Source organism: Notothenia rossii, assembly GCF_949606895.1.
Source record: "Notothenia rossii genome assembly, chromosome: 7".
Taxonomy (NCBI): Eukaryota; Metazoa; Chordata; class Actinopteri; order Perciformes; family Nototheniidae; genus Notothenia; species Notothenia rossii.
In genome coordinates this window covers 60,191,174-60,218,636 of record NC_136905.1, presented here as the reverse complement: position 1 = coordinate 60,218,636, position 27,463 = coordinate 60,191,174, and the positions used below count along the sequence as shown (strand labels likewise).

The 27,463-nt window shown below is 42.6% G+C and overlaps 1 protein-coding gene across 1 annotated transcript in view; it reads right to left on the bottom strand.

The window, feature by feature from the left end:
• Positions 1-26,952, bottom strand: part of lingo2b (leucine rich repeat and Ig domain containing 2b) — a 68,988-nt gene extending 42,036 nt beyond the window's left edge. The window contains exon 1 of the mRNA XM_079694556.1: positions 26,794-26,952. The gene's annotated coding sequence lies outside the window, so the exon portion shown is untranslated. The remainder of the gene's footprint in view (positions 1-26,793) is intronic.
• Positions 26,953-27,463: the final 511 nt, after the last annotated feature.

Sequence of the window (27,463 nt, the reverse complement as noted above, 5' to 3'; positions counted from 1 at the left end):
ACACACTTTCAGGAAAAGTCACGGACTGGGAGACTTTAATATTTTATTGAAAAAAAGTTACATTGCACACACACAACACACATCACACAAATTGACCCGATTGGCGGTTCTAGTGTTAAATAAACTCACTAATTAATGAAACCAGTTCAATATGCATTATTCTTATTCTTATCATTCTTTATGAGCGCAGAAATAGTCTTAAAATCAGATCTGTTTTTTAAATGAAATCTGACGGCAGGCAGTTAGCTCTGATCACCTATGATAAATGCGCCGCACCTAATCACTGGCCATTCAGCCACAGACACTGTTCGAAATGGGGGGGAGCTAGGGGGAGCTTGGCTCCCCCGAAGAGGGAGGGAGCTCCCATGAAGGCTGACTTTGAGATAAATAGGGGGAGCCCAAAACAATCGTGCATATTTGTGTCACACAGATTAGAAATGTTGAGTTTCTGTAAATAACAGTTCTTGAAATAAATAATAGTTATTGTTCATTACAGTTTCTGAATATTTGTTTTATATTTGTGAATATGTCTGGGTGTTGCCATCTGTACGTGGCGGCGCTGCATTCTTACTTACTTTGCTATGGTTATGGCGGTGATGCCGGCGCGGTATTTTAAATGTTCATATTGTTATTTTTTTAACTCTGGCTGTGTAATAAAAAAATATGGCAAAACGAAAACAGCCAAGCGTCACAGCTTTTGGATTCACAAGCAAAGAAGCGAAGGAGTCTAAAAATGACAACGTGAACGGAAAACAACTTTTAGTTGGCCGGCTGTAAGCGGCGTTAGGGTCGAGCTTGACAGCTCCACACCGAGGGAGAGGCCTGCCGATGCGGAGCCTGAAGAGGCTTCAACACGACCACATCCGCCGGCATAGTGACACCGTCTGTATTAGTAGAAGAGTGTTTTTATAGCAATTGATCGCATCCGTGCTGCTGCGCCAGTCAACAGAGCGTGCGTGTGACATATTTAGTAGCAGGATGTGCTCTGAAAAATAGGGCTCCCCGAAAGCAAATGGGTAATTCGAAAACTGACAAAGCTCCCTCTATACAAATCAAACTGTAGACGGTGTGAAAGCACCTATTGTTTTAAATAATGGTCGGAATGTGACCTGTGAGCCTTCTGAATTACCGTGGGACAGCACATTCTAAACTAAAATGTTCAATCAATAAAGTAACATCTTATCTTATCTTAATAATATCTTCATATTAATAATAATAATAAATCATACAGTATGTGTCCGAAAGGGAGCAGGAGGAAGCAAACACAAAAATATACTGCATATTAAAGCAAACGATTGTAAAGGTTAAAGTATGAGCATAACAAATAAAGAAGTGTAATGTAAACATTTACATTATGATTATTTAATATATAAAGACTATATATTATTGAATTACAAGATTAGATATACTTTAGTTGATCTAAAATATTGATGTGTTCAAATGCTCTTCAAAACACAACTGAAAGTCCATGAAACTTGTCTTTCTGTATTTGTGAATGAAGCGCCATCTCCTGGTTAAAACCTGAAATTGAAAATCTGGCAACGCCCTCTTGGAAAATAGTGGGAGGGCTTAACATTCCTCAAGTGAGAGGACGCTGGCGTTGCTTGTTCGCCGCTTCTCCGTCTGCGTTTTAACTTTTCTTGCCTTGTAAAAAGTGTTCGTTTTGACTGCTGCATTATATATAGCCTACTGTTCTGTCACAACTGTGATGATCGCATTGTTCAGTTTTTTCATCTGGCTACTCACCATTTCTGTAGATCAGCTGTCTGGGGCTAGCTACCTGTCAGCTGTTAGCATCGACAGCCGCCGAATCCCATTTTTCCCCTGGGTTTTTGGCTCGGACTTCCACCTCTCTCGCCACCTGGATTATCCCTAAACCGGATTGACTGTTGCCTTGAGGGCCGAACTGTCCGTGAGTTAGCTCCGATCATTGCACCGCGGAGTGCTGTTGCTCGAGGCTCGGTCGCTAGCCGGTTAGCTGCTGTGGATATGGTGCTTCAATACTCTGCTCTCCAACTTCAGAGTTTTTTCAGCTCTACTGCACCAGTCTGCCTGGATGCCATCAGATCATCAGGACTCTTGCAGCGCCCCCGCTACATACACAGATCATCCCGCTACAAATGTATTCACACAAATTCTAGTATTCCTGTGGTACAATCGGCTCTGCATTTCCGTGTTGCTTGTCGACGTCATCTAAATACACGTCACGTGCGCACCAGCTGTTTGAAGCCCCTGGCCTGCTCTGACAGTAGCACTCCTCCTGTCTCCTCTGCAGCCACCTTCATGCTGCTTAATACCTGCTCCCTCAACAATAAAGCACTACTCATCCATGACATCATCATTGATAGGAAACTTGATTTCTTATGTTTAACGGAGACATGGCAGAACCAGCAGGATTTCTTCGCTCTCAACCAAGCTACTCCCCCAGGCTACGTTTACCTCCATAAACCTCGCTCCACGGGCCGCGGCGGCGGGCTGGCTGTCATCCACCGAGCAGGCATCCGGGTCAGGGAGATTCCCTCTCCACATATCACATCATTTGAGTGTATTACATTCTCGCTCTCCGGATCACCTCTACTCCAGGTTGCCCTGATTTACCGCCCCCCCAAAGCTTCCACCACCTTCATGTCCGAGCTGAGTGAGCTTCTGTCCTCTCTCTGCTCTAAATCACCTTCCACCTATCTGCTGGGAGATTTTAACATCCACGTCGACTCCACCAGCTGTAGCTTTGCCTCAGAATTTCTGTCACTTCTGGACTGCCTCAACATAACACAGCATGTCCAGGGCCCCACCCACTCCAAAGGTCACACGCTGGATCTAGTCTGCTCCACTGGTGCCCCCCCCTCTCACCTGCAGCGCCTAGACCTGGCAGTATCAGACCACCATGCCATCATCTTCACCATCCCCATCCCCCTGCCTAGGCAGCGCCCCAGGCGCACAATCACCTTTAGAGACACCAAATCAGTGAGTGCATCAACCCTATCAGACCTCCTCATAACCCACATCGCCCCGGCTCTCTCCGACACTTCGCTGGACGTGTTGGTGGCCCGCTACAACACTGCCCTCTCTCTCAGCCTGGACTCTCTGGCTCCCCTCAGAAGCCGGACGGTGTCTTTTCTCCGCCCGGCACCATGGTTCACCTCTGATCTTCTCACAATGAAGCAAACTGGTCGTCGGCTGGAGCGGCTTTCCAGACGAACTGGCCTCACCGTCCATCGTATGGCCTTGGTGGACCATGTGAGGTCCTACAAGGAGGCTCTCTCCAAGACCAAGACCGCCTACTACTCCTCCCTCATCACCTCACAACAAAATCACCCCAGATCCTTGTTCTCCACCATCAACCGACTGCTCCACCCCCTCCCTGCCACGTACACTGCTGAAGCTCCTGACCTCTGCTCCAAATTCCTCAACTTTTTTCAGGCTAAGGTGATCTCCATTCATCAACAACTCCTGGTGCCCGCCCCCTCCCCCTCTCTGCACTGGCCCCTGACACAGAAATGCACACTCCCAGCTCAACCCCTCAATCCCCAATGCTCTCTCTCCTCCTTCTCCCCAGTGGATGTTCCACTGGTCTCGAAGCTGGTGACCAATGCGAAGGCCTCCACCTGCTCCCTTGACCCCACGCCCACGGTGCTGGTCAAGGCCTGCCTTCCCACCCTCTGCCCCATCATAACAGACATCATCAACTCCTCTCTGTCATCTGGAATAGTTCCCTCCGGCTTCAAAACCGCCTCCATAACTCCCATCCTCAAGAAGCCTGGTCTTGACCCTGAGGAGCTGAACAACTACCGACCGATCTCCAACCTTCCTTTCCTTAGTAAAACCTTGGAAAGAGCAGTCGCCGCCCAGCTTCATCAACATCTGTCCAACCATGAGCTCTACGAACCCCTACAGTCAGCCTACAGAGCACATTACAGCACAGAGACCGCCCTCCTCAAGATCACTAATGACCTCCTTCTTGCTGCTGACTCCGGACAAATCAGTATTCTCATCCTCCTCGACCTCTCTGCGGCCTTTGACACCGTTTCTCATACAGTCCTCCTGAAATGCCTCTCCGACAACCTTGGCATCACTTGCACAGCTCTGTCATGGTTTCAGTCCTATCTCTCAACCAGGTCTCAGTTTGTCAGCATCAGCGGCTCATCCTCCCCCCCGGCCCCAGTCAACCATGGTGTCCCCCAAGGCTCCGTGCTTGGTCCCCTACTTTTCACCATTTACATGCTCCCCCTTGGCCAGATCATACGTCACTTCGGTCTCAATTTCCACTGCTACGCTGATGACACTCAGCTCTATCTCAGCACCTCACCATCTGCCCAGCTCCCTCCACAGTCTCTGGTCAATTGTCTCCATGCCATAAAAACCTGGATGACAGCAAATCTACTCAAACTCAACAGTAAGAAGACTGAGCTCATGGTTGTGGCCCCCAAGGCACTGCTCCGGAAGGTTGGGGATCTCCTCCTCCACATTGACGGCTGTTCCATCTCCCCGTCTCCCGAAGTCCGTAACCTGGGTGTCATCCTTGACTCAACTCTCTCATTTCAGTCACATATCAAATCCGTCACCAAGTCTGCCTTCTATCACCTCAGGAACATCTCCCAACTACGACCATCACTCTCCGATTCCGTGGCCGAGACCCTAATCCATGCATTCGTCTCCTCCCGGTTGGACTACTGCAACGGAGTCCTGTTCGGGGTTCCCAGTAAAGCCCTGGACAGGCTCCAGTATGTGCAGAACTCGGCTGCCAGGGTGCTCACTCACACCAAGCCCTGGCAGCACATCACCCCCACCCTCATCCACCTCCACTGGCTCCCAGTCAAGCACCGTATCACATATAAACTCCTTCTTCTGACCTACAAATGCCTCCATGCCCTCGCCCCCCAATACCTGTCTGACCTTCTTCGCCACCACACTCCATCCCGGAAGCTCCGATCGTCTGGACAGGATCTCCTCTCTACCCCCCGCACCAGGTTGCGGACTTTCGGTGACAGAGCTTTCAGTGTAGCATCCCCCACCCTCTGGAACTCTCTCCCCCCCCGAAATCCGCAGCGCCCCAACCTTGGACACTTTCAAAAAAGCCCTCAAAACGCACCTTTTCACCAAGGCTTTCCCCACTATATAGTTAGTTTGATAGGTTTATTATTATTTTTCCGCTACTTGCTTGCCCCCCCCTCCCTGACCTGTCTGCCTCTTTTCCCCTACTCCCCCCCCCTGCCCGACTTGTGAAGCGACTTTGGGTTTCGTGAAAGGCGCTATATAAATATTATGTATTATTATTATTATTATTATTATTATTATTATACTGGTCTTTGGCAGGTAGTAGGCAGGAAGCTGTAAGCTGGAGTCCGAAATTCAGTGCTACATCTGTACATGGGAGCGATGAGAAGTGAGGCAGGGACGAGCTCTGCCTCACGTAAGCCCACAGTAACTGTCTGGAGCGCGGGCACTAATTTAGCGCAGGCACTTATCTTGTGCCCGCGCTCCAGCCAATTACTGTGGGGTGAGGTGAGGCACAGATGAGCTCTGCCTCACCTCAGAATGTGTCACCCCACAGAAACTGGCTGGAAAGCGGGCCCTAAGCGCATGCCTGTTACCATCTCACTGTAGGTCACAAATGTAATGTTTGTAGATCCCTTTATTACATTTATCCTCGCCATCCATAGTCTCTAAATAACTTATTCCACGTATATGATATTTAGGCTCACTGGTCTCATCATACAATGGCAATAAGAAAGCACCAGGGGAGGCAGCCATAACCTCTGCCACACTGAAGGGGGCGCACGTGAGCCCACCGGTTCTTGTTGCTACTGTCATTCTACGCAGAGACTAGACGCAAACAACAAACTAGACTTTTGAAACTAGAGAGATAAGGAGGAATTTTACAAAAAAGTAATAGAGATTGTTGTCATTATTGCATGGACTTCATTTTCAAGTCAAGGTAAGACCACAATTGTAATGAAAATGGGATCTTACTAAGAAAGAATAATCCAATATTTAGATTTTGGGTATCCTTTTGTTGAACGGTCTGTTTAAAATTAATCGAAGCATCAGACTAAAAAAGCGTTTGAAAATAACAGAATATTTTGATTAAGGTCACAACATAATATGTGTAATCTGACTCTGAAAGAGTCAGTGCCTCAACAGCCATGAACCTCACCGTGTTGCAGTATAACTTGAGATATGACTGTCAGTCACTACCATAGACTGTATACGTATATAAACTACCCGATCTGCAGCTCTGCCCGATCTGCAGTGTGCATGTGCGAGATGGTCCGCAATATTGGAGAACTCCGGACGGCAACCCGAGAAGGACACTTGACACAGTGACTTTTGGCAAAGCTGAAAAATAAAACTCGAGAGAGATGAGTTATTGTTATTACAACGTGACTTCACTATTATTTAACAACTCTTTTTATTGGGTTCTTTTATTTGGGGCTAAGTACATTGTCAGAATAAGTGAGAAATATATTTAACTTCTGTTAGACAGCCATATGCCATACATTTTTGCATACATTCACAGTAAATATGTATTCAGTATGATAGCTGTCTAACAGAAGTTAAATTCATTTCTCACTTATTCTGACAATGTAGTTAACCCAAAAGAGCTGCAGATCGGGTAGTGACAGTGACAATGACAACTGGCTACATTCTATTATTTTCGTTTTAGGAATCCGGGGCGTGTACATTGAGGACCCATTGTAGACTTACCAGGAAATAAACATGTCGATCGCCTCGTTTGTCGTTTATGTTCATCTTTTGCTATATCTGCCATCCTAAGATCCCTTTGATGCACATTCAGTACTCGTATGTGAGGTTGTGGGTGAGAGGTCGATATTGTGACGCTTACAGGGAGGTATCGAACATTACAAAGTAGGTGACTGTGTGGATGCCTGTTCAAAACATTTAAATTATATATTTGTGTCCGACTTTCATTTGTACATCGTTCTTAATGTGATGTATAGTAGCTTTCATAGCTGTCCATACCTTCAGACAGCCTAAAAGTAAAACACAAGTTGTTTAATCACAGCCCGGACGCTCATCGAGATGACTGGATCACTCATGACAAGTTGTGATCAGCTCCGATTAAATTGTGATATAAATTCTGTAGCTATTCTCCACGGAGCACATTTTTTTAATGAAATACCTGTATCCCTCTCATCACAACAAGACTCTACACTGTGCAGGAAAAACAATTACATACATGAAAAATAACCTTGATGCATGGGAACGAAACACACAAACTATCTTCCGTGGCTATACTGATATGTCACAGTAACGGTGAACCACAGAAAAGTAAGTCCAGCGGGGCACAAGTTGAATACATATAATACGGTAGTTCTACAATGCCTTTAAGCCTATACGTTTAACCCATAAGAACCCGGACCCATTTCTACTTTTGGGGATATTAATGGGGAAAATCATTTAGACTAAATAGACCACCTCCTACAATACATTTCAGACAAGTAACCCCCCAAGTGTCAAATATCTGGGCTTTAATGGTAAAGTAACTCTTATTTATAACTTAATTAACGAGGATGATTTTTTGGTTTACATTAGTTTGAACATTGAATTGAAGAATAAAGAATATGTTAACTAAATATAATTGAATCAGCTAAATTAACTGACCAGATCATAATCATATTTCTAATTGTGCAAATATGTCACTCCGGGTTTACTGTGAATTTCTTAGCGGAAGAAATAAGATAATTTTTAAGTCAATAAAATCATTTCAATTGATATTGAGGGTCGATTCCTTAGTTTGTTTAGTATATGGCCGTGTAATAAGCGGGATAATGTGCAGCAAGGTGGTCATTATGGGGAAAAGAACACCCTTCAGGATCATGAAGATCCCTCCGCTTCGGGTCGGGCTCCCTGATCAGCCTGGCGGGTCTTCTTTTCCCCATAATGACCGCCTCGCTGCACGTTAACCCTTACGTAAACACCAGGCTTACCAATCTACCCACACAATTTTTCTCTGGTGTCGGAATGTCTCGCGATGTTGCTGAATTCTTAAAAAACTAAATACCACTTAATATTGGGTTAAAATGTGTTGTCACGTGCGTTACTGAGAAATGTAACGGGTATTATATTACCCACATTTCATTAGTAATGCGTTACATTACTGCGTCACAGCAAAAAGTAATACATCACTGTAACTCTGTTACTTTTGTAACGCGTTACACCCAACACTGGTTGTAGCACATGGTCAGCTAAGTAACACATGGTTTCTGCTATGAAAAGCGACTAGCATTGTATCACATGGCTACCATTGTAATACATTGGGTGTTGCTATTAATATGTTGACAACAACTGCCCAAGTGTTAGTATTAAATGCCATGCTAGTGAGACCCTTGAGACCAGACTGAAATACACTAAATACAATGTATAATGCTAAACTACAGTATATAGGTTATAATTAATTATTGAAACCTAAAATAAAACACAACTTTTAAAAAACCCTGATTGAGAGGCATCAATGCAAACTACCTTTGGTTCAGATGCTCAGTGTACCAGCGAGGAAGGATACAGCTATTATCTGGATGATGTTTTCAATCTAAAAAAAGCCACTAAAGCTGTGGCTTTGGTCGTCAACCAGCCACATGGCCCCACGGCAAGGAGTGTGCTTTCAGACAGAGAATGTCAGAGCACTGGCATCCAAACAACAGCACAGCTGAGAGGCCAGAGGCTCCACAACTGGAAACATGCAGGCCTGTTGCTACACTGTTGGCCTTTGTGTTCTGTGAAGTGCTTTATAATGGGACAGGGGTTATTGCATTCAGATTAAAGCTAGGTGGACTAATGGTATTGACAGGAAAGTAAGTAAAAGTACAGCAGGTGTTATCTCCTGTTATGTTCCCTGCATGAGCAAACAACCTGTTTGTATCGGCATTCGCCGCCTTTATTTGAGCTCGCAAGCTAAGCCATCCTGCATGCTGTCACAGGGGTGAATACAACGATATTGACCATCTTAGATTGGAACAATATTTGTTCTGAGATGTGCAACAGCAGGCCATATCTTCCCTTCTATCATACATGACGAACAATCAGCAGATGTTTTTATTACCCCAGATACAATGTCAGGAAATAGGGGTGATTTGTGTTTGTCTATCACCTGGTGGCATTTATTTCCCTGTGGTACTGCCAGGAAAACTAATGTTGCGATTACATTTCTACAGCTTGATATGCTTTATCTTTACTTCACAGGGCAATTGAATGCTTATATGAGGAGGGGTGATAATTGAAATTAATTGCTGCTGCAACACATTGGAATCCAACACATTTATACATAAACAGCTAATATTAGCCTTGCAGTAATCTCCAATCATTTTCACTGAAGCTGCGGATTCAAAATTGAAAAGGAAAAATATCTAATTTGTCTTTACATTATACTTTGAGGTCAAAGCATTTCCTTTATATCATGTTCAATGCTAACCTACCACTGCTCTCACTTTCAATTTCTGTATCAGATTTATGTTATTTCATGCTCTGCCGTTCCTGCACTTTAAATGGCATCCTGAAATGCCTCCCTGTTGACTCTTGGCATCGTTTCCGCTCTATTATCCAATTCAGAAATGTCTTTATAACCTTCCATTGCTCATTTTGGTCTCCTTATGTTTTACTTTCCTAAACCCCTCAGGGCTGACATTGCTATCCCCTGAACAATGTGCAATATATTTCCCTCTTATGCCTTTCTATTATTTGACTGTATTTGGGACTAAAGTCAATTTGCCGTAGCAGAGGGGGAGGAAGGCAGCGAGGGAGAGATCAGAGGGAGCTAATGATAGACTACAGGCCAGATACAGGCAGAACTCCTGGAGGTGCAGGGTTACGGGCATCGCTGTTGAAATGAATAAAATACCAAAGTGGAAACAGATAGGAGGACAGGCAGGTACTCTGACATTCTGATATCAAATCTGCCTCCTGGCTAATGTCACATTTAATTCCTCACCTCTGCTGTCTGTTTCCACAATAATCTGTCTGGTCCAGTGGAACACAAATATCATGCAGAATATAATCGTATTTTGGCTTTATACAAGGTTTGTCTTTTTGCCATACAATATGGCAACTATTAACTTTAATGCAACCAGGGTGTCACAATCCTAATGTCATGTTCTGTTTTTAGTTTAGTCTGTCTTGTTTTGGGTGTTATTTTGCTGTTCTGTTCTCCCTGTGTCTTGTTATCCTGTCGTTAGTTTCCCTGGTGTGTCTGATTGTCTGATTTTGTTCACCTGTTGTCCTTGTGTTTCTCCTTCCCTGCCCGGCTGTTTCTCGTCTCGTGATTACCCCCCTCTGTATTTAGTCTTGTCTCTTCCTGTGTTCCCCTGTCGGTTCATTGTTTGTTTGTCCTCCCTCACGCATGCTACTTGTTAGTCTCTCCTGTCTCCCTCCTTGTTGGTCACGGTCAGTTTTTTGTGTTTGTGCTACCTGTGTTTTTCCTGCCATGTTTTTGTGTTTTTTCAGTTTTTAAATAAAGCTTGCTTTTGTTTATAACCTTTACCTTTTTGTAGTCTGCATTTGGGTCCTACCTTTTTCCGCAATCATTACAGAGATCGTAACACAGGGTCATTTGTGACATCTGTTAGACGTTAAAGAACATGGGTCTTTCATCAGTCTATATTGTTTTCATTAGAATGTAGATGTAATAGGCAATTGGATTACCGAAACTAACAAATTCAGTTCAAAAGAGTGAGGGCAAAACGTGTCATTTGGTTGAACTGACTTTAAAAGGAAATGGTGTTCAATTGTATGCAAGAGTAAAACAATTGTTTGAGTTTCTATAATTTACAAATCATTATGCTTCTGCCAATTAGCATCTATATTAATAATAAAATAATAAATAATAATAATAAAATAAAATAAATATTAATAATTGTGTGATTAGCTAACAATATGCAACCACCAAAGAAAGCCATTGTTAGCCATAGCAAGTAGCTTTGCTGCTAATGCTACATTTTTGGAGACATTTGATAAGTTAAAAATTATTGTGGTCTAACGAAATTTGAAGAAATTCCCTCCTAGCGTTCACAACAATTGAACGTACGAATTTACGGACGGACAACCGGAAAACATAATACCCCTGGCCTCAGTTAACTTTGAAGATGTGAAAAGGGTTAGGATTTTAAGTCTTGCATAGGAAGCTCAGAAAGTGACTCCACTTCTGTGTTAATAAATGTACGGCTTAAAAAAGGGTGCCCAGCTCCTTTACAGACCGTGCTCTTAAATAATGTAAAAATAGGCTTATGAAGAATGTCAACCTTCCTCCATGTATGTGATGATAGCTTAGGGAAGCCCAAGCTAACAGGAGAACTCGATAGTGCTGAAAGTCTTTCCCCATTGAACTGGCGTTTCTTGCAGGAGTGTGTCCTCCAGAGACCTGCCTGTTGCTTTCCTCCCCTCAATGGGAATGAAGTGTGCCATTATGTGCTGTTGACATCACAGAGGCCGCATCTTTATATGTGGCAGCAGAGTGGCAGGCCCTTTGAAACATTTTGACTTTTAGCACCTCTAAGGTTTTTATTTTACACAAAGAAGCACTTTCATCTATGTGCTGTGATACAACACAGAATATAGATTTGCCTACATTAAGGCAGTAAATAACCTTATTATTTATTAATGCAATGTGTAATTGCAGTGGGTCAAGACCAATATGGACTCAGTGCTCATGTCCCATGTGGCATTTAAATGGGAATACATTTATTATTAAAGCAGAAATGTGGGAGAGAAGTGGTTACAATGTATCAATCTAAATATTGCACTTATCACAGCTTATTTAATAAAGATATTTTACAATCGTACATATACGTCTGTGTGCATCTTCCTCTAGCGGCTAGATATCACACCATCTGTGCACCATGAAACTATAGCCATTGTCCATGTTCGTGTTCACACGAGTGTTTTTGTGTGCGTGTGTAGTGTGTTTTGTGATAAATGACCCAGCTGCTACAGGCTTTCATTAAGAATCAGCTTCATTCTGTTGTCGAGAGCAATAGATGTTTAATCACATATTTATTTTTAAAGCAGATCAATACTACGCTGGCGTGAGGATTGTGACCTGAATTGATTGGATCGTGAAATTTCAACAGGATTGCATAACCGTGAAGGCGTTTTATTGTTATGATCATTATTATGACGGGTTTTTCGGTTATACGACTATTGTTATGTTTATAATGCATATGCACATGTTTGTGACCATGCTTTGAGTGAACAAATATGACTGTTTGAAAAGTCATGTTTTGAAATAGTTTCCATTATTGTCTTTATTCTTCGTGTCTCTACAAAATTCACATATATATCTGAAGAAAATAAAAAGATGTTATGAGACGATTTTGGCTCCGATGTAAAAAACAAGCCTCCCATATGGGTCGTGCCCTTGTGTGTATTTATGTTGAAGTGGTAAAAAAAAGAGAGCATGTGCAGGAGGAGGTCCAACATACCTGAGCAAAAAATAGGCTTTGTGAGTGTAGGAGCATAATTCTGCTCTTGTAAATTTCCCACGCATAACTGTTATATTTTAATCATGCACTGGAGATAGGGGGGAACCTTGAGTTTGTTGAATCTGACGCCTACAGAAAACCACATCTGCAATGCTAATCACAGTCGAGTAAAGGCCCCACAGACTCGCCTTGTCTTCCCTGTCAAACTCAAAAAAGTGTCTCCAGTAACCACCCATAGCGTGTTGCCTTCACTGTCCTGTTCGCCAATATCTGCCAGTGTTTCCCACAGAATTGTATTTTATTTGTGATTCTCCCCCCCGGCAAGAAATGCCAAAGGCCCCTTAACCTATTCGGGTGGTCCATGCATCCACCCCCCACCCCTCAAATGAGATAATACATGCGAGTTCATGGCTACTGTAGACAATGATCTTGTTGCTCTGTGTTGCGTTGTTAATGAGTGAAACACACCAGAGTGGAGGATCCGTGGGGTTTATTCTCCCAAAAATATCATTTACAACTTACAATTCAGGCATTTCGCAGACGCCTTATTCCAAAGCGACTTACAATGACCAATTACAGGGACATTCTCCCTGAAGTAACCGAGGGCTAAGTGCCTTACTCAAGGGCACACTAGTAGTGGTGTTCCAGGCAGGATTTGAACTCGCAACCTTCCAATCATCAGCCCACCTCAATATCCATTAGACTACCAAAAAATTAAAAAAATTAAAAAAATTATAATAATATATATATTTTTTTTTATGAGATCCATTTGTGGCAGACGATATTTAATTGTGGCGGTCCGCCACAAATAAACCAATGTATGGGAAACACTGTCTGCATTCAGGACAAGAGCAGGGGGATTACAAATTAGCATACGGTCTGCTACACTAAATGGTTGTTCTCGTTTTTTTTCCCATGATGTGTTTCTATTCTGGCTTCTCCGTAAGTGTTAGTTGAGAATTTATATACAGTGGCAAGAAAAAGTATGTGAACCCTTTGGAATTACCTGGATTTCTGCATAAGTTGGTCATAAAATGGAGGAAGTCGCTGCTGTCCAGAAAAAACATTGCTGCACGTTTGAAGTTTGCAAAAGAGCACCTGGAATTTCCACAGCACTACTGGCAAAATATTCTGTGGACAGATGAAACCAAAGTTGAGTTGTTTGGAAGGAACACACAACGCTATGTGTGGAGAGAAAAAGGCACAGCACAACAACATCAAAACCTCATCCCAACTGTGAAGTATGTTGGAGGGAGCATCATGGTTTGGGGCTGCTTTGCTGCCTCAGGGCCTGGACAGATTGCCATCATCGACGGAAAAATGAATTTTCAAGCTTATCAAGACATTTTGCTGGAGAACTTAAGGCCATCTGTCCACCAATTGAAGCTCAACAGAAGATGGGTGATGCAACAGGACAACGACCCAAAGCACAGAAGTAAATCAACAACAGAATGGCTTCAACAGAAGAAAATAGGCCTTCTGGAGTGGCCCAGTCAGAGTCCTGACCTCAACCCAATTGAGATGCTGTGGCATGACCTCAAGAGAGCGATTCACACCAGACATCCCAAGAATATTGCTGAATTGAAACAGTTTTGTAAAGAGGAATGGTCCAAAATTCCTCCTGACCGTTGTGCAGGTCTGATATGCAACTATAGGAAACGTTTGGTTGAGGTTATTGCTGCCAAAGGAGGGTCAACCAGTTATTAAATCCAAGGGTTCACATACTTTTTCCACCCTGCACTGTGAATGTTTACATAGTGTGTTCAATAAAAACATAAAAAAATAAAAGAATGTGTGTGGTTTTAGCTTAAGCAGACTGTGTTTGTCTATTGTTGTGACTTAGATGAAGATCAGAACACATTTTATGACCAATTTATGCAGAAATCCAGGTAGTTCCAAAGGGTTCACATACTTTTTCTTGCAAATGTATGTTCTATTGGCTTAATTCATGTGTGAATAACTTTCTCTGCCACCTCCTTTACACAACAGTTCCTTAAAACTAATCTTCACTGTAGCTATTTTGCACAACACAAATATCCTTTGAATTTGGAATTTCATCTTTTAGTACAAACATTTTTTGTTTTTAAGCCATTTTAGCAAACCTCCTTAGATTAACCAATCAGATTACTTACTTTTTAAAGATGTTTTACTGTCTTTTGAGCAGGCTCTCGAACAAAAACCTCCTCATACACAATCAAAAGAAGTCGTTATTTGTCAAAGGCTCAAATAACTAAATACTTGATCATTGGAGAGTAACAGCGACAGGTGAACGGTGTGAAAAATTGCAGATTCAAATATGTGGTTAACATGCTCAAGGTTTAGTCAACAAAACTACCTGGTTATGTTACAGGGTGTCCGCGGGGTCTTAAAAAGTATTAAAAGTTGATAAATCAATTTAGCGAAAATTAAGGCTATTAAAAAGTATTAAACGGCATTTTCCAAGGTATTACATTTTGTAGCTTGTTTTCAATAAGTATATAAATTGTCCAAAGAGGTTGTATTCTACAGCCTGCCTGAATGTAATCATTGCGTAGGTGTGTAGTGTGATTCTTTGTAGTTTATTGATGGCATCCCGTTGGATTTGACGTCATCTGAACAGGACATTGCACGCTCACTGCTTGATAGCACGCAAAGCTCCGTTTACGCCGGTTGTTAAACAACATCGTTATGGGCAAATGCAAGTTTGCATCCAAATGGTTGGAAGATAAGGAGGAGGGACAATCAATACTGTATGTAGTCAATGTGAGGTAAATTGTGTCGCCAATGTAACCGGTTCAAACTCAAAGTGGCGATGAGGTCTTAAAATGTATGGAAAGGGTCTTAAAAAAGGTCTTAAAGGTATTACATTTGACTTCAGGATTCCTGAAACGAGAAAAGAAAAAGATCACAATTAGGTCAAAATAACTGCTTTTACCTAACTTAGGTATGTTGGGGCAATATGCATGTGGCATAATTTAAAGTTTAATGTTGGCATCCATATTAACTTTTAATCCTTGGAAAAGGTCTTGTGTTTGTTTGACCTGTTCCTCCTTCGTACGCATACTTTTTAGTTTCTGTATATCACCTTACTTCCTTGGGTCATAATAACTGCTGCCACTTGAAATCTCGGCCCAACACAAAAACGTAAATATGGGATGTAATAAGGTGCTCTCATCATGTATGTATAAAGAGAACTGGATTCAGCGTCAGAGGCGGCAACGTTCATTCTTAGGACAGTTGCTCATTGGCGCATGTGGCCAAAAAAGCTCTAACAGTAGATTCCAAAAATGTCCAGGATCATCGTGGCCCATAGAGCATGGACACTTGAGTTATCCTTAAGCCCCGCCCCCGATCTACCACTCTCGGTCAAATTAATAAGGAGAGAGAAATAACTCTGGATTCGGTTTTCATAGCATTTAACCATTTTTAGACCTTAAGGATGTACAGATGTCTCTTTCCTACGGAGCCCCCTAGGGGACATGGAGAAGAAAAAAAAAAATGTTTGAACAAAAAATAAATTAAAAAGTTTTGCGAGATATCGCAAAACCTTTGCGAGATCTCGCGAAACCCCTTTGCGAGATCTCGCAAAACCCCTTTGCGTGATCTCGCAATACTTTTGCGAGATCTCGCAAAACCCCGTTGCAGTTTGTAGACCAACTAGACCACAACTAGACCACCAGACCAACTCCATTGGTCTGGTGGTCTGGATGTTCACTAATGGAGCAGCCTTTTCCGGCTGGGTCTTCCTTCGAAAACATCGCTCACATGTTTTCACTTTTCTCTCAACATCAGCAGCCATCTTCGGCCAGTAGAATCGTGATCGGGTAAGTTCCAGGGTACGTTCGATCCCTAAATGTCCCATGTTGTCATGGAGATTTTTGAGAACCGTAGTTCTTAGAACTTCGGGAAGTACAAGCTGAAATCGTGTTTCTCTCTCAGATTCACATGTCCGATACAAAAGGCCTGATTTCATTTGAAACCTTTTCCACTCTCTGAGAATCAGACGCATTTCAGGGAATTCTGAAGTGTAATTTGCAGGTAAGATGTTGCTGCATTCCATCAAGCTTAGGACCTTACTGATGACCGGTTCTTCTCTTTGAAGTTTTGTAAGGTCAGACTCGCTGTATTTTGGCACTGTAAAGACTCCCTCATTTGACTAATTCTCATCAAAGATAGCAAGACTTTCTTCAGCATTAATGACAAGTGATTCTACATAGCCAAAGGAAGTGGAGTGCTCCTGACTGAGTCCAACAGTGTGTCTTTGGCAAGTAGCTTTAACAATATCTGGGGTCAAGAGCTCAAATTCTTTCTTGGATGCCAACAGCTGGGAGGTGAACCTGCCAATCCTTTGGCTTTCCTCTTCTGAAATGGCATCATTTTCCAGTGCACCATGGGGTCGTCTAGACAGACCATCCGCATCCATATTCTGCTTACCAGCCCGATATTTGGTGTCAAAGGTGAATGTGGATAATGCAGCTAGCCAACGGTAGCTTGCAGCATCAAGCTTGGCTGTGGTAAGTAGGTAAGTCAACGGATTGTTGTCTGTAACAACAGTAAAGGAGTTACCGTACAGATAGTCGTGAAACTTTATTGTAACTGCCCACTTAAGGGCTAAGAGCTTGAGCTTGTGCACTGGATACCTCGCCTCGCTGCGAGAGAGTCCTCTACTAGCATAAGCAATCGCACGCATTTCTCCGTTCTGCTCTTGATACAAGGCGGTTCCCAATCCTGTTGTGCTGGCATCGGTGTGGAGCACATAGGGACGTTTTGGGTCTGCATAGCCAAGGACAGGGGACGATGTTAGTTTGTGTACTATGTCCTCAAAGGCCTGCTGACACTTTTCATTCCAGCGATCACCAAATGATTCTTTCGGGTTGAGGTATTTACCATCACCAACGCTGACTTTGACCCCTTTTTGTGGAGGTGGGTAACCTGCAGTGAGGTCGGTTAAGGGTTTGACTATCTTTGAATAATCTTCAACAAACCTTTGGTAATAACCGGTAAATCCAAGGAAAGATTGGAGTTCTTTTAAGTTCTGCGGTCTCGGCCAAGTTTTTAAGGCTTCAGCCTTTTCAGGATCAGTTTTAACTCCATCGCTGGAAACAATATGCCCCAGATAATGGACGGAATTCTGGAAGGACTTACATTTATCAGTGGAAAGTTTCAAACCATACTCCCTGAGACGGCTGAGTACATGACTGAGCCTTCTCTCATGCTCTTCCAATTTGTCTGAAAAGACAATTATGTCATCCAGGAAAACCAGAACTTCCTTAAGGTTGATGTCACTCATGCACTTCTCCATTAGCCGTTGGAACGTGCTTGGAGCATTGGTGATCCCTTGGGGCATCCGGTTAAACTCCCAGAAACCTAAGGGACACACAAAGGCAGTTTTTTGCTTGTCACTTTCGTTCATCTCGATCTGATAATATCTAGCCTTCAAGTCCATTACTGAGAACCACTTGGAACCCGTGAGAGCAGAAAATGACTCCTCAAGGTTTGGCAATGCGTATGCGTCTTTGATCGTCTGCAGGTTCAGTTTCCTATAATCAATACATAAACGTATATCACCATTTTTCTTTCTTACCACAACTATTGGTGATGAAAATGGGGATTCAGATTCTCGGATTACACCTGCATCAAGGAGAGTTTTGAGATGTTTTTTCACTGCCTCATAATCATGTGGATGAATTGGGCGTGCTCTCTGTTTGAATGTTGTCTCATCCTTCAGTTTGATGTGGTGTTGAACTTTGTTTGTATGGCCAAAGTCAAGATCGTGCTGAGCGAAGACATCAGAAAATGTGCTCAGCTTCTGAGTGACTCTTTCTTTCCACTCCTCAGGAAGAGAAGGCCAAAGGAAAATGCCTCTTTCGTATTTTTGTCTTGTGTTTGATGACTAGAGCAGTCAACATGAGTCTTCTGACCATCTTTTTCAACTGATTGCTGACCCTCCAGGACAGAATCTACAACTGTTAATTCTGCAATAACACAGTTGGTGGGTAGAATTATGTCATGTTCAGTGTCATTTCTTAAGAGAACAGGTAACTTCTTTGCTCCATGCTTTGGTAAAGAAATGAAAGCACATTCCACAAAAATGCCACCTGGCAAGGTTGAGTTGAATGGTTGCTCTACCAGTGCATACTTTTCTGTGCTGATTGAATCGACACACATGTGACCTTCAAGAAGAACTTTTTGCTTTGCAGGAAGGACTACTTGCTTTCCTCCCTTGAGTTTCACAAAACCAAGTTCTCCACTTGTTGCTTGGTTTCTCCTCAGTTGCAGTGTGTGAAGAACCTGTTGGTAGCCATAGCAAGGTGAGGTAAGTGAATGATCTGTACAATACTTTTCATACAGTGGGTCCAAAATGTTGGTGCCAATTAAAAATGGAACACCTTGGTTTGACCGCCTATCAAGGACAACTAAAGCCAAGGTTGACATTTCAGGCTCTGATTCAAGAAAGGCTTTAGGAAACTTCAAGTTGATTTCTACATAGCCCAAGTAAGGAACTTGTTGTCCATTAGCTCCTTCTCCCTCAAGTATGTCACTTATTGGTTTGACAGGATGCTCAGATAAATTAGCTTGATAAAAGGACTTGGTTACAGTGGTGACCTGTGATCCTGTGTCTAGTAAACAACTACAGTCCACCCACCCACATTAACTTCGCCTGTACATTTGCTTCCTACTAGACGTTTTGGCAATTTACTTTTCTTTGTGACTCCGTTGTTGTGAATCACTATTTTGCCTGTAGATGGGGAACATGTTGTTTTCTTGGCTTCCATTTGCCCCTCAACAGAAGCCTGTTCTAGTTTAAAGGAGTTGTGGCAGGACGGTTTTTGCTGTTTCAGGCACGCTGCTTCTCTCGAAGTACTGTTTTCTTGGTTTCTACAAGTGTGGGATTTGGCAAGTTACTGCACACGGATAGTATGTGGCCATCCTCACCACATTTTAAGCAATACCATGGCCTCGGCCTCAACCTTGTAGTAACTTGCTGCAGTTGATTTTCTGCTTGTTTGTCTTTATTATTGCATTTCTCTTTTGCACTCACCGTTTTTTTCTTCACAGGCTTCTCTGAACTGCATGCCCTGAGTGTCACCATCTGAACCTGAAGTTCAGCAATTTGCTTCTTTAAGTCTGTGGTTATGTCTAAGAATACGTCATCAGTTTTTTTTGACACGCTTTCGACATCATCCGTCCAGGGCAAGTTTACAACTTGCATGTTTGAGATGGCTTTAGACATTGTGAAGCCGAAATGTTGTTTCATTCTACTGGCTTTGTTAGCCTGTTTATCTTCCTCAGTACGCAGTATGAGAAGAATCTCTGCAAATGGTGGTGGATTACTCTTGCGCTGTTCAAGCTTAAGACTAGTGATCAGTGTGCTGTCCCAACACCCACGGCAGAACTGCTTGAGAAACTGTTTATCAGAATCGTTTGCAGTGATACCTCCTCTGCTGACCACGTGACTCAATGCTGTATGCAGGCGCTGCAAATAATCCGATGCTTTCTCTCCAGAATTCTGATTGTTGTTCAAGAATTTAGCGAAAAGCTTGTCTCCATCCTCTACAGTTGCATAGGCAGAATCAAGTAAATTCAAGTACTCTTTTGGTGAGGCATGTGGGCCTAAACATTTTACTATGTTTGCAGATGGAGCTGAAAGACTTTCCATGATTTTCCTCACCATCTGGAAGTCAGAGATTGATGGATCGTTCAAGTAAAATTGCACATGGCTACGCCATGTGTCATAGTCGACCTCGAAGTTGGGATGTGGAATTCTCCCAGAGAATGGTTTCAGTCTGTAAGGAGAATGGACTTGTGATGCAGATTCACTCTTGACAATGTGCTCAACTACAACACGCTGCACTTCAGGCGTGCTGAGTTGATCTGAAGGTAAGTGAAAAGAGCTGATTCTACTTCCTATCAGAGGAGAAAAACTTTTGCCCTTTGCTCCATTAAGGGGCTCAGAAGGGGCTTGATTTGCCTCTATGTGTATAGCGTCAGAGCTATGCTCCGAGAGGTTGATATCAGTTTGTGCAATGTGTGGCTCAGGATCTCCATGTTCATTGTTCTCAAGTGGAGTTTTGTGTGCAACAGACTCACTGATCCTGGCCAACTCATCACGTAGGATAGCTTCAAATTGTCTGCCGCTCAGCTTAGCTAAGTTTTTCAAACCAGAGAGATAGGTCTCTGTTGCAGTGGCACCTGCATCACTTGTGTAAACACTGGAAAGACTCTGAATGAAGTGAGAGACTTGAGAATCGGCAGAACATGGTCTTCTGTAAGGCAAGAAGTTTTCTTCTAGTGCTTTCACAGCAGCACCAGACATATATTCTACAATTAACTGGGTTACAGGATCTGTGGTTGGTACTTCAATTACTTTAGAGAAAGACCCATACTGCTTGAGAAAAAATTAAAAACCTCCTCATCTACTTCAGTGTTGGTAAACACACTGACTAACACAGAATTTGAGATTTTCACATTTTCTTTCACAATAATATCCATCTTTGTGGTGCAAACACTGTAAATCCCCTTCTCAATGAAAAAATGCAATACAAATTATCACTGAAATCTCAAAATAACACATACAAATTAAGTCACACTTCAGTCACTCAAGGTGTCCCTTTAACTATGTTTAAAACCCATCCTGGCTAGCTCGCCACTTTGTTTAACCAGTCTGTCAGGTTTGTGAAAACTGGATCAGTATTCCAGGTTCTTAAAGGATGGGTAATAAATGAAGTCGAACACCACAGTGAATGAAGTGAATATTGAGATTTTATAAAGGAAAAAATATATATATTGGCACAGGGATAAACAACATTCTTCAAAATAAAGCGCTTGACACTTGGGTGCACCCCAAATAAAATTAAAATAAACCCCCAAAAGAAATAGTTCTTTGATCAGTTCCTGTAAGGTCCTCTCAAAATCCTACCACTGGTAGTGGAAAGATAAGGTATTCAGGTTGTCATTGGTAGCTCGCCATCCCCCTCGTCAGGGAGAAAATCCAGAGTCCACAATCCAGAATCCAGAAAATCCAGAATCCACAATCCAAGGGTATCATAAAAAACCCAGCCTGTGTAATATAACACAGCTTAAAACATTGCAAATGTATCTTCAACACATGTGCATCAAATATCATAACTGTGCAGTGCTAAATTATCAATGCAAATATACAACACATTTAGATACCATAATATGGAAAACTGTTGCATTGTGAATAAAAGATTCATTCTACATGCACTACTAAAAACACACTAACGTCAATAACCATGAAATCATGAAATGTAGATCAAGATAAGCATTTACAGTTTAAACATTAATGCTCAAAACATTGTAGTAAACGAAATAAAAGTCTAGTGCTTATTAGCACTGTATAGTAATACACACTATATAGCTACTGTAACTATCAACCATAACTCATATTAGCTAAATGTAACTGAACTCTCAAAAGAGCTAGGTGGCTAACACACCACGAGGCCCGCAGCATGCAGGCAACAACTAGCATGTAGCATGTAGCGTGTTGCTTCACTCACCGAGGAAAATAAAACAATGAAAGCTCCCGCTTTCCAAAGCAGCTCCAACCTCCAGCAACAGCCTCAGAGATTGGTCCACCGCCGCCCCGATAATTCTTAATTTGCGCTGTTTTTTGCATATGATGATCAAAAGTGTCTCCGTTCTTCCAGCGTGACGCTACTCCCTCACACACACGTCTTCAACGTGCCCTCACTAACCTGAGTGAGGAGGCGGGACTTGGCGGATTTTAGTCCAACTGCAATCATGATTGCATTATGAACCAATAAGCTTTGTTAACCTTGTAACCTTGGTTTATCCAGTGGGTTACACCTACTTTAGAAAGCACAATAAAACAGGCACTGGTAGAAGGACAGCTGATCATTAATTATTTCTAGTACGACCGTGCAGTAGGTGCTCTTAAACACAGTGGACTGCTTAGCAGGCCTCAGTGATGCGTCAGTGCAACACCTTGCATTTCTTTAAAGGTCCCATGTCATGGCCATTTCTACTGATCATAGTTCCATTGTTGAGGTCTAGTAGAATAGATTTATATTGTTCAATTTTCCAAACTCACATTGGTTTCTCATACAGCATCTCTGTATAGTATGTGTATTCACTCTCTGTCCTAAACGGCTTGTTGGAGCCCCCGCCCTGTGAGCCCACTGTGCTCTAATTGGTCAGCTCGCCCACTCTGTTCTGATGAGTCCACCACCGTTACAGCTGAACATCAGTGATTATGTGTTATAATGGCGTTTGTTAGCTTCCAGAAAATGACACCAGTAAGGACAAACAGATGAGAATGCTGCGTGGGGTCTGGGTGCCGTGTTGGCGGGACGTTGTGCGGCTCGAGACTGCGAGGAGAGGACAGTGTGAGCTGGGTTAATTTCCTGCTTGCTGCATGGGGTCTGCGAGACAGCGAGATATCGCGAATGGACGCGGGAAGGAGGGGGGTGCTGAGGGGGCTGCAGCACCCCCCACCTGCAAGGCTCCACTAGCACCCGCAACTTGAAAACCAGGAGAATCGCCAAAGAAGGAGAAATCCGAGGGTTGTTGGATTTCCAGAGGGAGTTGAAGGTAAATACTCTGGTGTTCTTAGGTGAACGGTTACCATAGATATTGGATCTCTCGGATAAACCGGAGATTGAGATCGCACCGCACGCTTAGCAGTAAGCCGCAAGATAGTGGTATGCCTAGGGCTTTCGTTATCAAGTTTGTGTGAATAGTAGGCATATACATCATTAAAAACAACACACTTGTTGCTTCAGCATGTGGCAACTGTCATTTTACAATAATGATGAATATAAAAAAGATGCTTATATAAATAATACATGTTAGAGCTTTTTATGCTCTTCCCAAAATTCGTATCTGGTTTAAGTGGACTTTCTTTGGATTATAAGACAGTAATGTCCTGGGGCCTCATTTATAGAGGGATATACGCTCAAAAAATGGCGTACACCAGTTTCTACTCAATGTTTGCGATTTATAAAATACTAACTTGACGGGAAAATGTGCAGTCCTCCACGCAAACTCTAACCCATGCGTACGCACTAAGCACAAAAACGGGAGAGACGAGAAACTGCGACACCGTTGGCAGAAGGAAGAATGGAGAGAAATATGTGGAAATAATACCATAAATAAAATGTTACTTCTCATTTATCATATATGAAGAATTCATTTTCAAACATTGATTAAAGCCAATCTTAAAATGATTAAACAAACGCCTGATTGAGACTCCTCAGTGCACACAAAAACATAACTTGGTGAAATAAATAAATACGGATATGTTATTTAAAACCACCTCGAATATGTTGTGTTAATGTTATGAAATGTTTTCTCATAAATTATGCGGTAAACAGGAGGAAAGAATTACGTCTAAACAGACGCCGTTTTGCATTTCTATAGGTTGTAGATACGAGCATGGTTTTATATACTATCACGTTTAATCGTGTTTTATGCCGTTCGCCAATAGCCTACTTGATAAGTCGCTCGTAAAACACAGGAGGTATGGAAACTAAGAGCACCAGATGTGGTAAATTGTACAGCTAATATAACACAACACATTAGTTGTATTTCCTTTAACTGGTGGATTATGGATATATAGTTGCTGATCAACAGCCTGGAACACAAACCACCAAATACAAACAAATAATTCAGATCCAGTCGTCATGACTCCACTCCGGAGGGATTCCCCGATCATTTCTTACAGTTTCTCATCAACGGGGTGTCTCCTGTCCCCGGTACAAACACACTACTGAGGAAGGCTATGTGTATGTTTTTTGTCATGAACCTTTTTCGGACCACTTATTTATTTATTTTGGTGACGATCCAACCTCCATGCTGCTACTCTGGTTCAAACTGCATCCACCGAACAATATGATTTATCTCGACCTCCCCAAAATAACCAAAATCTGACACAGTGTGAGATGTCTTTTTTAGCTGTTCTGTCGTCATTTCCTGCGATCTTCTTCATGCAGTCAGTCTAAATGAATGAATGAGCGTTTCTTTGACTATTTATAGGCAAATATGGGCGTTACGTGTAGCCCACAAAAGCTGCACCGCATTTCGAGTCGATTGTGATTTATAAAGGGAAACCGGCGTAGGATGTGCCGTACGCAAGTCCTGCGCCGGTACGCAGTCTTTTATGAATCAGAAAATGTCTGTGAGTATTTATTTGCTTTGTCCTACGTAAGTAACCTTCCAACGTCAATCCTACGCAAGGCTTTATAAATGAGGCCCAAGCTCTTTATCATATTATTTTGTTAATTCACCAAGGCATTATTTGCTTAACTTCTATGCAAGTAGTAGATATGTATCATTTAAAAACCTTTTGAATTGATGAGATTGTCTTTAGCTTTTAAGCCATTTTGGCAAAGAACCAAGTATCAGAATACTGACTTTTATATTTTTCAATGGTAGGCCTACGTCATTAAAAAAAGGGACACTTGTTGCCGCAACATATGGCAATTGTCCTTTAACAATAATGTTAACGTCGTTTTTTAGAGCTTTAGTGTTCATGCCTTCATTTTTACATTGCGTTTTCCTTGTATATTGATGTTGGGGTCTTTATATTTGGCTATGGGTATGGTATGGATGTGTTGTGTTGAAGCTAATAGCCAAAGACCATGGAGGTCCAAACAACGCCAATATAGGAGATCAGCTCTAATCAGCACAAAAAAAAACAATCAGATTAAGTCCAAAGAATGGCATCGCTTCCCTACATTAATGGCTCCATGTAAAAGGAAATTAAAGTGCAAAGAAGCACCCAGCTGGCTGATGCACAGCCACATGGTTGCATGTTAAGTCTCTTGAGGACGAGTGATAAATGAACAGGTCTGAACTGTGGATGTAGAGACTCTGGTCACGGTCAGTATGACTCACTAAAGACACCTCAAGGAAGTATGAAAAAAAAAGTGTCAACCAAAGCCGACAGAGAATGATCACGAATTACGACGAGTTCAAACACTTTGATGCACTTGACGATCACAGTGAACGCCTCGCGTATGACACCGACGAAGCCACGACATTTACTTTCAAGTGAACAGAGGAGGTGGCGTGAGAGAAAGGAAGGAATCCGGGAAAGGAGAAAACAATAGGAGGGGTAGTGTAAGGTATGTGTGGAGGGGGGGGGGGCAGGGGAGACAATCCCACCTTTCCCTCTTCCCTCTATTATCTCCTTTCCCATCCCCCTCTCACCCTTAAGGAGGGATAGTTTTCTCCTCGCTTCTCATCTCTCTTTTCCCCTCCTTTCCTCACCGTCTCCGGGGACCAAACACACCCCTGACAGGTTGCCATGGAAACGCCTCACACACTCTCTCGCAGACACGCTCTCTCTATCTTGCAGCGGTGACGCCTTTATCCTATCCCTCCTCCATTAGCATCCCTCTTGCTTATAGACACATACAAAAAGAAGAAGAAAAACGACGCACATTTATCACGAAGAAAACTTAGTTTGATATTCACCGACACGAGATTTGACGCACTTCAAACTGTTATTCCTGAACGCCCCTTTTTTAATGTTTAGATTCGACTTAGAAATGCATTCCTGGCAATTTTTTCCCCTGAACTCTACTCTCCATTACAACGAAAATATTTAATTTGTACGCAATTTTCGGAGCCAATGCCATACTCAATTAATGCCCGCCCAAGTCAGTAGCCGATCGAGTCCCTTTCTCTGGAGCTTAACTCATTTATAATTCAGTTCTGTTTCTCATAGTTAAGGTCAGGATAGAAGTTTTTTTTTAGCAAGCACTCATCCACATGAAAGAGTATATCTACACTATTCCCCCCACCCACAGGCTTTTAGAGGGCCACTCTGGGGGGTACAGAAAAAGGACTGTGGTGCTCTGCTGCAGGGCCACTCACAGCCGCGCACCAGCCGCCAACTTCACACAGTGCATGTGTCACCCCCGCTGAGCTTCTCGGGGAGGGTCTTATCCACCTTGTGAAGTGTGTTGCTGTCATCTTTTCGACCTGGGTACACATGCAATCTCGTTACGGCTTTAAAAAAACGAGTCACATCCACGGGCTTCACCAAACCGTTCACCCATAATGCCACTTTTTTTTATCACATAATTGATTACATTTTCATCCCACAATGTTGGGGGAGGGAAGTGTCGTCATCCACCCAAACTCTCACAGTGAATGCACCACATTTTCAACACCTACAGCAAATCCATTCTCATTTATCATAAAACAGCATGGGGAACTTTATTTATTTGTTCATTTATTTATGCCCAAATCTTCACACCTCTCGATTACGCCTGTCTGCTGATGAAACCAAGTGTCAATATCTTTTTTTTTTTAACAGTTAATATTGAGTCGTGCGAGGAAACAGCTTGTAACTTCATGTTGTGAGTGATCAGTGAAGTGTCATGAGGCTTACCTTTTTACCTGCTCCTCCACATGCCAAAATCCACCTTCACGTTTTACATCACTGAGTGGGGAGTCCGAGGGTCTAACTGACACATACTCCCACACTTTCTCTCACTGAGTTGGTCTCTTGCTTCCACGAAAACTACCTTCTTGTGAAAAAATATCTATTCTTCTTCTATTTATTTGTTCTCTCCAGTAAGCAAGCAGAGCATCCTTCCTGGTGGCAGCTCCAGGTTTAAAGAGGCATCAGCCGGAGAGAGAGGGAGAGACAGAACAGTGTGGGGGGGGGGGGGGGTAGTCAAGGCAACAGCTGTGAGACTGGGCTGCATCTGCCTTCAGAGTAAAAGCATGCAATAGAATAAAAGATAAGCCCCCTCAATACAGATGAAAACGTTAAATAACGAAAGACAACAGGGTTGACGTCATTTGTATGCACTGCAAATGTTAGCATAGAGGATCATAAAGGAAAAAAAGCCTGCAGGACTCTGCTCATCCACTGATCCTTAATTATGGCTGCAAGTCAGGCTCGCTCCTGATGCTGTCATGTGGAGGAATGAATGGATACACTGAAGAAATGAATGAATGAATTGGTTAGAGACATTGTGAAAACCAAAGTTGAACCAAATACTCAGATTCAATACTCCATGTGTCTTATTTTAGATTAAACACTAATTCCTTAG